The 14,743-nt window shown below is 34.2% G+C and overlaps 1 protein-coding gene and 1 non-coding gene across 2 annotated transcripts in view; one reads left to right on the top strand and one right to left on the bottom strand.

Annotated features, from left to right (window-relative positions):
* Positions 1 to 14,743, top strand: part of PKIA (cAMP-dependent protein kinase inhibitor alpha) — a 96,038-nt gene that overhangs the window by 35,666 nt on the left and 45,629 nt on the right. The window lies entirely within an intron of this gene.
* Positions 222 to 357, bottom strand: LOC119866785. The gene has a single exon (XR_005381297.1). It is a non-coding gene; the product is annotated as a U4 spliceosomal RNA (small nuclear RNA).

Genomic DNA, 14,743 nt, shown 5'->3' on the forward strand with positions numbered 1-14,743 from the left:
TTGTTGCTAATTTGAGGCTTTCTAAAATTAAAGTCGAAAGATAAGTTGAGTAATTAATAACCTTGAAATTTAGTAAAGTGACTGATGTGGACTAGCCAGGATGTTGTTTGCACCAGTTTGATTTACATAATCTTGCCCTAGTTGCTCTTTTAAAAAATCAGCCAAACAATAAAAAAAAAGTGTTCTACCTTCAAATATTAGTAAACCTCCTGATGAAGTTTTCCAGATTAATCTGAATGGATTTATAAAATGTGTTAAAAAAATGAGGGATGTTTAAATTTAATTTCTTTAACTTACTAGCAATAATTGCGCCTTGGATAAACCTCATTGGCTACAATACTGCCACTGCGCAAAGCTTCTTTAACTTACTAAACAGCAACATACTTTGTCCAATTTACTTATATTCAGTTTAAACCAGAAGCACCTTTATTGTCCTATTTCTTTTCTAAATTTCTAATATTAAGTTGTTTTCTAAATTTCTAATATTAAGTTGTTGTTAAATATCTTCATAAAATTATTAATAAAATGTTTTCATAAGTATCTTACATGAATATTGAGATAAATAGCTTTGAAATAGCTGAAACTTCTCAATTACGGTAACAAAGTATTATTTCAAAAAGTGTATCTTAAGAAACGTTAAACTGCATAAATACAATGTTTAATGATCTTTCTCAAAGATAAGAACTTTCTATCAGAAATATATCACACAGGGCAGCCCCTCCCTGTGGCGCAGCGGTTTGGCGCTGTCTGCAGCCTGGGGTGTGGTCCTGGAGACCCAGGAACGAATCCCTGCATGGAGCCTGCTTCTCCCTCTCCCTCTGCCTGTGTCTCTGCCTCTCTCTCTCTCTCTCTCTCTATGAATAAATAAATAAAATCTTAAAAAAAAAAGAAATATATCACACATTAATAACCTTGTTATGGAGATGAGATTCTCCCTTTAGCAGAAAACAGGGCATATGTGAGTGACTTTTTTCCCTTTGGCTATATTCCTAATGCATTTCCTATCATGGTCTCATGCTGTAATGCATTTAAAGTGTGCTCTTAAGCATTTGTTAGTTAAAGAAACTTAACATAAAGACCCAACTTGGGGCCATCAGAGTGGCTCAGTGGTTAAAAGGCCAACTCCTGGTTTCAGCGCAGGTCATGATCTGGTTGTGGGATTGACTCCTCATTGGTCTCTGCCCTCCATGGAGTCTGCTTCAGATTCTTTTTTCCTCTATCTCCAGCTCATGTTCTCTCTTTCTCTCTATCTCAAATAAATAAATAAAATCTTTAAAAAAAAAGAAGACCCAATCTGAGCTTGCTAAGTGGTATAAAATTAATAAAAACTACATCTCATTGTTGGAATCTAGGGTATTATGGGATTTTTTTGCATACTTAGCTCTTCAACTGATTTGTTTTGGAATCTGGATAAATTATTTGGTACCTTGGTTAAGTGAGCTTGTGAAGAAATTTTGATATATACAACCACTTCACATAGAGCTAATAGCTATGTTTGTCAAGTATTTTGTGGGAAGAAAAGATTATAGAGCAAAGAATGCTGGATTTCCTTAAGAGCACTGCACTGTAATGTGTACATGAAGACTGGGCAATTACCAGGGAGAAATAGGCCTGACAATAAGGGCCAAATATATGCAACTCCTTTCTTTCGGTGAAAATCTGTCCTAGTTTCATGCTATTATATCTTAAAATAATATTGCATTTTCCACTAATGATACTATTATAATTCATGGGATATGTTTCCCACCAAAGACTCTGAATCTACAATATACTATAAAGGCAAAGGTATGATTATAAGATATAGACTCAACTCATTAAAGTAGTAAAGTGTATTCTAAACCTAATCTAAAGGACAAATATACACATTGTGAGGTCGTTATATGAGTCTCCCATATATTTGGAAAAGATACACATCTTTATATTAAAACTACATTTCTACTGTATTGTAAATTATAACTACATAAAATTAACACATTAACTTTAATTACCACTTATTTACACCAAGCTTGTTCTCCAACAAGAAAGATATATGTTTATGAGTGTTTGTGTGAGTTAGATGACTGGCATCTTTTTAAAAAACTGACCAAGAGGGGTTCCTGGGTGGCACACTCAGTGAAGCGACTTGACTCTTGGTTTCAGTTCAGCTCCTGATCTCAGAGTCATGAGCTCGAGCCCCCATTGGGCTCTGTGCTTAGCATGGAGTCTAATTGGGACTCTCTTCCCTCTCCCTCTGCTCTTCCCCTCTGCTTGCAAGTGCTCGCTCTCTCTCAAATAAATAAATAAATCTTTAAAAGAAAAAAAAACTGAGAAAGTTTGGAGTAATGAATTTGCATGTAGCATAGAGAGGTAGTCAGAGTCATTCTCCTATATTTCTTTAATTCTAAGGTACCATATGTTGTATGATATGCCATTATATTAGTAACACTTTTTTTTTGGAAAGAGAAAAAGCTGGTATAACAAATGTGCACATTAGAAAAAAATTGGTTTTATAAATTTTATAATGATAAAAAGTACCAAAATGGAGTAAATATTTTTATTTACCTTAAAATTAAATTTAAACTTAAGCTTAATTTCCACAGCAATCTTTAGAAAATTTTATTATGCAATATTTGTTGAAGATAATTTATAATTTATTACAATTGATTGAGAAATATCCATGCATTTTAAAATTCAAAACTTTGGCTAAAACTATCAAATATCTGAAATTTTCTCAATGTATGAGAGGTTAGTGTCTCAGTTGATTCTATAGTGAGCTTCATGGAAAGTACAGCAGGTAGAGTGCTTGCTGAGTAATTTATTGATGGTGAATGATGCTCCCAAATTTGCTCATGATTCTGTTCTGATCCTTTGAAATCATTGAAATACCAAAAGAATGAGTATACAGCTATTAGGAAGAATATGAATATTTTAGCTTGCTCAGAGTCTCTTTGAAGCAAAGGCACATGTGCATATATATAAAGACATATATTTTTGGGAAAATAATTCTAGTTACATTTAGAATGTAGTGAACTCTCTCTGGGATTTCATTTATTGCTGGTGAGAGTTTAGAGTGCTCTAGACATTGACATGGTGGCCTTATTTTAATCAGCAATTACAAAGATTAAGTCCTAGATATCAATGAGTAGAACATTGGGTAAAAATCAACTTTTCCCCCTTGTACAAGACTTAAATGCATCCTATCAAAGGACAAAATTAAATAGGCAAGGAAACATTTATTCAAGACTACTGCAGTGGGGGAGACATTCAACTCTGCTGAAACAAAAGGCAAGAGAGTTTTCAGTGCTGGGGTGAACTAGTGAAATAGTACTGGAGGACACCAAGTGGAAAGATTGGTCAGGGGCACTCCATCTGTGTTTTCTAACTGGCACTTATTGAAGTAGACTCTTACTGTCCCACAGAGAATGGGGGTGCTATCTTTCTTGATTGTGTTTCAAATATATGGCTCCCAGGTCATTGAGAAAGATATTCCATGGTTGTAAAACTGTCAAGATGTTAGATTTACATCCCTTGGGGCGCCTGGGTGGCTCAGTCGGTTAAGTGTCTGCCTTTCCCTCAGGTCATGATCTCAGGGTCCTGGGATTCAGTCCCGTTGGCTCCCTGCTCAGCGAGGAGTCTGCTTCTCACTCTCCCTTTGCCTCTGCCCCTCACTTGCGCACTTCCTCCCTCTCACTCACTCTCTCTCAAAAAAATAAATAAAATCTTTAAAAAAAAAAAAAAAAAAAAAAAAGAATGGGCAGCCCGGATGGTTCAGTGGTTTAGCGCCATGGTGCTAACAGCCCAGGGTGTGATCCTGGGACCCTGGGATCCAGTCCCACATCAGGCTCCCTGCATGGAGCCTGCTTCTCCCTCTGCCTGTGTCTCTGCCCTCTGCCTCTCTCTCTCTCTTTCTTTCTCTCTCTCTTCTCTCCCTCTCTCTGTGTCTCTCATGAATAAATAAATAAAATCTTTAAAAAAATGAAAAAGAAGATTTACAACTCAAAAGGACAGAGAAAGAATTCACAGTTGCAAGTTTTCTAAAGCAAATGTTTTACATAAGGAGAGGTTAGGGTCCTTTAGTCAGGAAAAAACCTGTCTAAAGTTTAGTCAAGCTGAGAGGAAATGTTAAGGCTGGTAGGTCAATCTAAACTTGGAATACAGATATAGATCTGTTTGTCAATTCTGAAAACCTAGAAGAACAGAAAGCTCTCCTAATCTCCCATCCTCCTGAATCTGATTTAGTTGTTTCACTTATGTGTTCTCACAGGGGAACAATCTTGCCAAAATCAAAGAATTACATTTTTTTGTCTCTTTACTACTACTGTTTGACACTAGACTATAAACCTCATGAGGATAGGGATCCTGATTACATTTGTAATCTCAGGACATACTGTAATGTTACCTCACTTTATAGTACCTCAATTGATGCCTGCTAAAATAAACTGAATTCTAAAAAATTCAGAAAAGTAGCTGAGCTGGGAAATAAGAATGTAGGAATTAATTACAAAAGAATTAAGAGCCAACTAAAGTTTGGTAAAACTGAAGGTTGTAAGGAAAGATGATCAGAAACCATGTATTCCTAGAAGGTATGAACTAGTAAATCCTAGAAAACTAGAAGTGGGCCACGCACAATGAAGATAATAATAGGAAAGGGAGCTTACATTGAATGTTTACCATATAGTAGATACCATGCTAGCATATCAGATTTAATCCTTTGAAGGGAAAGGAAAGCATTGCAAGCCTCACTTTATAAGTAAGGAAACTGACATCTAGAGAGGCCATTTAATAATAAACTTAAATTATAATAATTTAAAGTTTTAGAAGAAGGGGCAAATAATCAGCACTTTAAACTTTGTATATTAGGTTACACTCCTAAGAAGGGATCATCCTCAAAATAGAAATAGAATTAACACAGTACTAGATGTATCTTTAAATGCTAGAGACAGGATAGTTATAAAGAAAACATGATGTTTGGGGTACCCTCCAAGAAACTTGTGAAGGTGGTGTCACCACAGGAGACTGTCTCTTGGCAGCACTGTCAGCTATGTATTATTGGGTTGTCATTAGTGGGGCTTTTCTCTTGTACTTAGAATATTCTCTATGATTCTTCAGTAACAAAATATCTTTGTTTCTTCGATTCTATTATAACTGAAAAAGATGGTTTAAAAGAAAAATCTTTTTTTTGTTTTTTTCAGATACACATTGGGAGCACTAACTATAACTATAGTTATAGAGCATTAACTCTAACTATATGCTAGAGACGTGCTGGTAGTCCCCTTATATCTCCCTACATATCAGTATGGGAAATATTAAGGCTTCTGATGCCAGTCCCATCTGGATATTTCTGAATGAAGAGGAAGGTCTGGGACAAGAGCAAACAGGTGAAGAGAATTTAGTTAATAATTCAGTTTGATCTGAAAGCCTGATCAAATTCAGATACCCATGTCAGGCTTACATGTCAGGATTATATGGAATCTATTATATTTTTTCAAAATAATATAGATTTACACAATTTTTCTTCAGAATTTGGGGTAAGAAGAAAAACAATAATTTAATCTAGTCAATAAAAGGAACATCTTCTTTATGTTTCTTTGAAATCCTTTGTGAATTCCTTGTCATCTCACTGATTTTACCCTGTTCTAAAAAAAAGCATACTGGGAAAAAGTAAGATCTAGTGCTTTTCCAGTGTACTCCTGGCATTCTTCCAAATCTTCTGGAAAACACTATTCTATCATTTATATTCCTATTGAACTATGAATTGCAATGAGGAACCCTCATTGATATTATACAAAAGCCTCTTAGACAAAAGTATTAGGATATTCTTAAAGAAACTATATACAAATGGGTATATTTAAAATAATTGTAAGTACATCATTAAGCCCCAATAAGAATGCAAGGTTGCTTAGCAACAGGATCAAGCAACCTTAACGTGAAATGGCATGGAAACAATGGTGAAAAGTGATCGAAATCTTAAAAAGGCAGGTTCTTTGAACTAAATTTTTGTGAAAAGATAAGACAATGAGGAGAATGAGTTTTTTCTTTTTTCTTTTTTTTTTTTTTTAAGGATTTATTTATATATTCATGAGAGACACATAGAGAGAAAGAGAGAGAGGCAGAGACATAGGCAGAGGGAGAAGCAGACTCCTTGCAGGGAGCCCAATGTGAGAATCGATCCCAGATCCCGGGATCATGACCTGAGCCAAAGGCAGGCGCCCAACCGCTGAGCCACCAGGCATCCCAAGAATGAGTTTTTCATCTAAGAATTGTTTCCTGAGATTGGTGTAGCATTATTTCAAGGCTAAACATCATCTACTTTCTGTGAAGTAGATAAAGCAATAGTACTTCTAGTCTTCACATAATTTAGAATACTTAAAAAAGACTTTTTTAAAATCAGGGTTAGCTTGAAAATACATAATATTTCTGTGTTGTCCCACAAATTATCATTAAAACCGTAGAGATATATAAAGGTGCTTATAAAAATAAACACTGAAAGTATATTTGATTAAACTACAAGTGTTCTATTTTTATGTCATCATATACAACTGGACAAAAAAAACCTAAAAAATTCTATTCTTATCTTTTAAGTTTGAACATACATATGCAAACATACATTATCTAATTCTCATTAACAGTTTTTAAAAAAAGAACCTACAAAACACTATCTCTTTGGAAATATTAGATTGACTAATTTTTGACTAGTTTGACTGGGCTAATATATACTATAAAACCTGTAAAGCTGCTAACTTGGTTCTACTGGTAACAATGAAAACAAATCTGGTACATGTGGGCTCTCTTGATGTAAATGCATAAACACTCAGCAAATTCAATCAAAGAATAAGGTCAGGTCTCCTGGATGGGGAGGCAGAAAATCCCTAGTCTGACCCTACTCTGACCTCTGCTTTCAACAAGTCACTTAACCATTCCATACCTCAACTTCTTCTTCTATACAAGGAGACCTTCAAAATTCTTGCCAGGTATGATACTCCTGACATCCATGTCTATTAATTCTTCTTCTCATGGAAAAAGTGGTTGTTTTATTGGATTGGTTATTTGGTTACCATCTTTATGAGAATATTAAAAGTAGCAGGCCTATCCTGTTCACATATCCATTCAGTACTGTTCACCTATCCAGCAGAAAAATTACATTATTGGTTTCTTTTTTGCTTTTTCTTTGTATCTGATTGTATGTTTCAGACTTAATTTTTAGTTCTGGAAGCTTAAAGCTTGCAGGTGCAGATGAAATATGCCACAGATTTCTATACCAAAGCCATTCTGTTTTTTAAACTACTGGTTTTTTTGCAGGCTTTAGAAGACACCTAGATGAGCACATCTGTTTACTTTTCTTAAGAAGTTTTATAACATCACCAAAAGGTCATCCTTAAACAGTCAGACAAGGTCAACAACAAAATCTTGGAAAATAGCCAGTCCATCAACAAAACAAACACAATGGATTATTTACAGACATTAAGTTTAAATAGGCAGCAGAATACAAGAGTTGGGGAAGGGTATGGGAGAGCTACTTTGCAGACATAGCAAAGAAATAGTTTCAAGAGATGCCTCATAATATTAAACTGTTGAGAACCAACAGCAGTAACCAAACCTGGCCCCCAGTAATTGGTAAAAAGTGTATTTATAAAGAAGTTGGAAGTGACAAGTCTAAGATGAGTCACAGAAGCAGATTCACGGGCCACACCCACACTGGGTCCTGTATTCCATTTTCAAAACAAAGAGAAATTGATGTAAATATTTTAAGTGCAAGGAAGTGAAACTGTGGTTTTTAATCCCACCAGTTGATGCCAGGCCAGGTTTTCTATTATGCAACTGAGGATGTAGTTTCATTCTGATAGCAAGCAGTAAAGATGGTACTCTTTTCTTCCCATGAAAATACCACTTCTACTAATAATTTTAAAGGAGAAGAAAGCTTTTAACAGAGAACATATTAGAAAACCATTACGTATTTAAATCCAGAAACTTAATATTGACACAAGAAGCAAGTAAATTTAGGAAGAGAGAGAGCTACAGAAATCGTCAGTGAAGACTCGGCACTGTTAGTTGAAATTTTTAAAATTATAAACAGAATGGAAAATTCTCTGCAATTGGTACTTCATCCATGATTCAAGGAAGTGACTTAGGAGAAGTTTACCAGGATGAAAAGCAACCTGCTGGGAAATATAGATACCACTAACACAGAAATAATGATATAAGATAGAGACATTTTTTGTAATAAAGGATTTCACCATCTTTCTAAGAGGATTTTATTGTATCATACTGTTGAATCATACTGTAGTTACATCTATTAAAAATTTTAGATTATGGAACACTTAAATATATACTTAGGAGAAACAGTCAATAAATTGTACACAATATATTACAGTAGTAAATATTAGGTTCTTGTCAGTGAATAATTTTACAGTCTTTTTGTGGTCTTTTTAAAGAGACCACAAAATTTTTATTAAATTTTTATTTTCAAATAAAAATTCTTTCAATTTGGGAAATGAGAAATTTCAAATAAGATCAGCCAGATTTCTACAAGGCACTTTCTGATGCTCAAAGTGGGCAGGTTACAAAATGGTGCGCGGCCAAGGCCATATGGGAATGTGCCTGTTTCTTGCAGTTTGAATCACATTATACAATGTGTCTGTAATATACAGGACCACAAAGTATTTTATAACTTATGCTTTTCAAGCAGACTCTTACAGGAATAGCAGTCACCTTCAGAACTTCCTTGTCTAATTAGAATAGACCTGAGGCAAAACTGCAATGTTTGCTTAAGTTTCATCAAGCCCCACTTTCTGAGTTTTTCCCCTGTGAGTCTATTTATCATTCTGTCTCCTTTGTTACCTAACACCCTCTGCAGAAACCCTATGCCCTCGAGTTCTCTTCCCTCCTACACATCATCAGAATTTGCTTTCGGATCATTTCGGCTAAGGAAAAATGACTAAGATCTTAAAGTATGGTGGGTATTTGAATTTTAAGGGCAAAGAAAGATTTAAGGATGAAGTTTGGAGATAAACAGGTGCGATTTGATTGTCAAGCATCTGTTAGTAGAAGGGAAGACATTTTTAGGCATCTGCTCTTTCTTGTATCTCCAGTCATAAGGCTAGTCCTGCAAGCCATATATAGTTAGAAGTAATTGTATGAAAGGATCAAGATACCAGTAAATAAAAATAATTTCTTGTTAGTTCATAAATAATATGTAGATTAATTAAAGTACACAAGAATTATTCCCTGTTCCCCTGAATGCAAACTAGCTAGCAGGGAAAAGGAGTTTGATAAACTAGCCTTGGTGTTGGTGAATGGCAAGGAAAATTCAGTGTGGAATTACAGATGGAAAGTATGTCAAATGATAGGTGTGTGTATCCATATGTGTTTGTATAGAAGCCATCTCTGTCATCTAGGAAAAGACATTTAAACCTTGCAAAGTTAATGCACTGAGAAGAAGCTATAAACTTCATCATTTTATTGCTAAATTGGGCCATATTTAAGAGATGAATCAATAGCAATGACTTCCTTGAAAGGTCTCCTAAAGATATTGATTTATTTTTCTATGGGATTGGTATGCAAGGAAATTGCTCTGAAAGAACACAGAGAGATAATACTACCTGTCAAGGATTTGGGTAACATTAATTGAGCAAAAACTAAAATATGATAGAAAGTACAGTTTTCTTTATCTTATCACAAAGTTAAAAAAAAAACAAAGTTAAAATAAAGAAGTGAAAAAATCTCTAAATTTTATTTTATATTTAGCAGTTATGTAAATTAAAACAGATTGATCTTACTACTCATTATGGTAATTCAGTTACCAAAAAAAAAAAAAAAAAAACCCACAACAAAACAAAACATATTTGCTTGGAAATGATTCCTGAACATGGATGTATTTCATATTTAGAATCAGATAACAAAAGAAGACTGTTTAATTTACATGGGCCAGTATTTAGTAGTTATTGATCATTATTTGTGAAAATTAAATTAATTTTCTGATATTCCATCATTTCTATTTTTTTAACAAAAGTAGGATTTTATTTTTTGTCAGATGTTCTTTTGTTAAGAAGAGAAGAAGAAAGGAGTTACTAATTCTAAGCAAGTCAGCTCCTTGATTTGCCTGATAATTATGAATATGAATAGGGGCTTTCTCTGTAGTACAGTAGCTCTTAATCACCAGGAAAAAAAAAAAAAAAGGGCTGGCTCTAACATATTCTACAAAGGAAAGTGTGCCAAGACATAGTCAGCAATCTTTTTAAATTTTTCTTAAGTTTAAAAATTATTTTATTTTGCATGAATTCCAAATTTCCTCTAAATTATTTTTTACTGTGGAACATATGATGCTATAATACTAAATTTATGAGTAAAAGTGTAATAGACATCATATATCTCCGCATCTTACACTGATGACATTTAAATTCAGAAAATAAATTGTTATCGTTTCATAAACTAGGAGATAATTGCTCTAATAACAAGCAGAAGAAGTTGACAGGAACAATAGATTTTTCCACTCTTTGCTTTTTATTGTTTGTGTTTACTCTAGTTGGCCAATTAATGGCAACACATGACAAAATTTTCCTGACTTCTGATTAATTATCTATAATTTTACTGGTTTTGTTACTGCTAAAGCTCCACTTGTTCTATATGTCATATCTTACATTACTCATCCTATTTTCTTCTTTGACCTTCCTTGTATTCAGAAACCCCATGTTATTAACTTGTCAGGTAGTACCTGTTATAATCAGAGAAAAAGCAAAGAAGAATGAATGTAATGCCAATATAACCATTAATTAGAACACATGTTATAGGGTATTAAAACAGAAGAGGATAACAAATGATAGTTTAGTTTTTGGATAGCTATATAGTATATAAATGGAACCCCAAATGGCACCAGAGATAATTAAAACCAGAGTTTTAATATATTTGATACACATCCAATTTGTGCCCATGGATGACAAACAGCTAGTAAAGGAGAATTAAATAGATATATTTCTGGACAAATGAGGTCAATAATTTTACTATTTACCTAAATCATTTCTTAGGCTTTCTTTGTTTATTATGCTAGAAATTATATGACATTATCAGAGTAAAAGCATTACAATGACTTCACCATTGTGGAACATGAAACAAAATGAGAAAAAAAGGCAAGGAAGGAATATGAGTGAATCAAGAAGGAAAAAGAAGTGAAAGAGCTGAAAGGTTTATATCTTGGCCGTTAGGTGCTAGGAGAGTTTACTTGTGTTTTCTTATTTAATCTTCAAAGTTCTCTTATCATAATGGTATTAACATGCCCATTTTATAGACAAGCAACTGAGGCTTTTCAGCTACTGGTTGCACTTGATTACCTGCCAGGTTTCAAGCCTGTGATGGGGACAGTCAGGTCAGGAATTTTAATCCTGGTTAAATTGTGACCTAGTGGAGGTACCATTCTGCAAACTCCGTTTTGACTCAAATTTTGACATTAAAATGTTGCTTGTCTTTCTCCAGGATAGTAGTCTGTGTTTCAAGAACAACTATAGTTCCCCTATAACAATATTTATGAGTTGTTTGTGCCAACTAAAGGTTTTGGTTGATTTTTATATTAACAAAGCCCTGGAATTACATGCAAAATGCTGTGAAATTATTTGTTTATTTTTAGGGAAGGGATACAGAGCTGTTACCAAATTCCTAAAACTCAATCAAATATTATCTAATAATTTACATTAAATGGGGCAATGAATACTTCTTCTGGATCCAAACACTATTATAATATTAATTATTATTCTTTTAAGATTATTTATTTATTTATTTATTTATTCATGAGAGACACAGAGAGAGAGAGAGAGAGAGAGGCAGAGACACAGGCAGAGGGAGAAGCAGGCTCCATGCAGGGAGCCCCATATGGGACTCGATCTCGGGCCCCCAGGATCACGCCCTGGGCTGAAGGCGGCACTAAACCACTGAGCCACCCGGGCTGCCAGATTTTATTTTAAGTAATCTCTACATCCAATTTGGGGCTCAAACCCAGAACCCTGAGATCAAGAGTCACAGGCTCTAACAACTGATCCCTACAATTATTTTTAATACTTACAATATCCCTGAAATATCTATTAACTCCATATAACTGAGGCATAGAGAAGTCCAAATAAGTGACAGGGATGGAATTGAAATCCAGGTCAATTTCAACTTGAGAACCACTAATTCTATACCCTGCACTGCCTCTCATTGTAGATAATAGTACATGTCCATTTATTTCCTTTATTCCCTTTTGGGAATCAAAGAGCAACCAGTACAGATTATTTTTAATGTAAATAATATAATAATAATGCTAGCCAACAGTTACTGAATATTCATATTGTGCTCGAAGCTGAGCATTAAGTACTTTATGGGCATTCTTTTATTTAAATCTCACATATATATTACCTACATGTGGAAGTAGGTAGTATAAATGTTCTAAAGTGATTGAAATAACATGATCAGGTAACAGCAGTTAAACTGGGAACAAATTTCTTAGGCTGATGGTTGAATTTTGACCAAGATATTAAGAGAAGAGATGAGCACTAGTGAGAAGATGGCGGTGCTATTCATAGGAAGGGAAAGCACTAATGTAAGTGTGGGCCCTCGTAACAGGAAAACTGGGGTTCTGATGAAAACTGAAAGTAGGTTTCTTCTTGCAGTTTGAAAAAATATATATACTGGTATCTCTTCATCTCTTTCCTGTTTGAAAATGATTATTTTATGGATGTGTTGAAGTAACTGATCCAGATTCTCTTTTAGATTTAGAATAAATATTTATATCACAGATGTAGAGTCCATGGAGCCATTTTCCCAAGTTGATAAATACAACCCCACCCTCCCAACCTCCTTTTAAAAATGTTTTATCCACCATGAAAATAGAGCTACCTTATAACCCAGCAATTGTACTACTAGGTATTAACCCCAAAGACACAAATGTAATGATCTGAAGGGGCACCTGCACTCCAGTGTTTTTAGCAGCCAAACTATGGAAAGAGCCAGATGTCTGTCCACAGATGAATGGATAAAGAGGATGTGGTGTGTACACACACACACACACTGAAATGGAATACTAGTCAGCCATCAAAAAATGAATCTTGCCACTTGCAATGACGTGGATAGAACTAGAGGGTATTATGCTAAGCAAAATAAGTCAATCAGAGAAAGACAATTAAATGATTTCACTCACATGTGAAATTTAAGAAACAAAGTAAGATTATAGGGGAAGAGGGAAAAATAAAACAAGATAAATGATAAGAGACTTTTAATCATAGTAATACTAAGTTGCTGGATGGGGTAGAGGTAAGGGGATAGGATAACAGAATGATAGACAAGGAGAGCACATGATGTAATGAGCACTGGGAGTTATATACAACTGATGAATCACTGAGCTCTACCTCTGCAACTAATATACATTATATGCTAACTAATTGAATTTAAAGTAAATAAATAAATAAAATGTTTTGCACTCTGGCAAAAGAAGAGCAACAACAAACACAATTTCCTTTTATCTATAGTTAGTATTCGTCTAGTCAAGAAGACCCAACTTGATATATTCATGCCAAAGTATAAAATGAAATTATAATTTGATTAGTTTTACCTATCAAATTTTATCGATTACTACAATACATATTATCACATGAGTATTTTTGGCAGTATTGATAACCTAGATCATCTGACTGTGTTCTCCATTTATTTATTTACTTTTTAGAGAGGATGATGGGAGAGTTAGAGGAAGAGAGAGAGAATCTTAGGCAGGCTCCATGTCCAGCACTAAGCTCAATGTAGGGCTCAGTCCCACAATCAGAGCCAAAATCAAGAGCAGAATGCTTAACTGACTGAGCCACCCAGGTGCTTTGTGTTCTCCATTTAAATAGTAACACACAAACCTTTCAGAAGGAATATTATAATTAATCCCCCCAAATAACTTATAATTCTGTATGCTCTGGTTTCACACACATTTGGCATCATTTTGACTTTCACTACTCATTTAGTGTGTTTGCAAGCCTTTTGTTAAGGTAGCTGGTACACAAATCATTTCCTGATTGCCACATGTGGAATAGTGATTCTATTTGCATTTGAGAGTTACTAGCATTTACAACTAATAGAGTCTGGGACTTGAAGGAAAAACAGTGGTTCCTTTTGGTACTCACAGAAAAGAATATTTGTAAATCTGCATTACTGATCAAAGAAAAATGATTTATTATTGTAAATTTATGACACTTCCTTTAAAAAAAAAGATTATTTATTTATTTATTTATTTATTTATTTATTTATTTATTTATTTAAGAGCACAGAAGCAGAGGAGAGGGGAAGAGGGAGAGGAAGAAGCAGACTCCTCACTGAGCAGGAAGCCCAATGCGGGGCTCGATTCTAGGATCATGACCTGAGCCAAAGGCAAATGCTTAACTGACAGAGCCACCCAGGTATCCCTATGACACTTTCTTTTAAGCCAACCATAAAATGTTAGACTACCAGCTATAAATTTACTGTATTATATATAACTATATTATAAATTATTATAAATTAACTACAAACTGTCTTTTTTCTCTTCTAAAACAAAATAACATTTTGTAAAAAAGAAAAAGAAAAAGAAAGAAATGGTTTTCCTTTTCACATCTTGAAACTATATTCTTCTCTTCTTTGAAAATTAGGTTTGAATAAAATGTATTTATATCTCATTGAAATCTTGGCAAAGTCAGCTTAGCCATCCCTTTGAGTAGTAACTTACCTTACATTGAAATATCTTAAACAGATGAACTTATGTGATAAATATTACTGATATGGATAC

Source organism: Canis lupus, chromosome 29 (genome assembly GCF_011100685.1).
Source record: "Canis lupus familiaris isolate Mischka breed German Shepherd chromosome 29, alternate assembly UU_Cfam_GSD_1.0, whole genome shotgun sequence".
Lineage (NCBI taxonomy): Eukaryota > Metazoa > Chordata > Mammalia > Carnivora > Canidae > Canis > Canis lupus.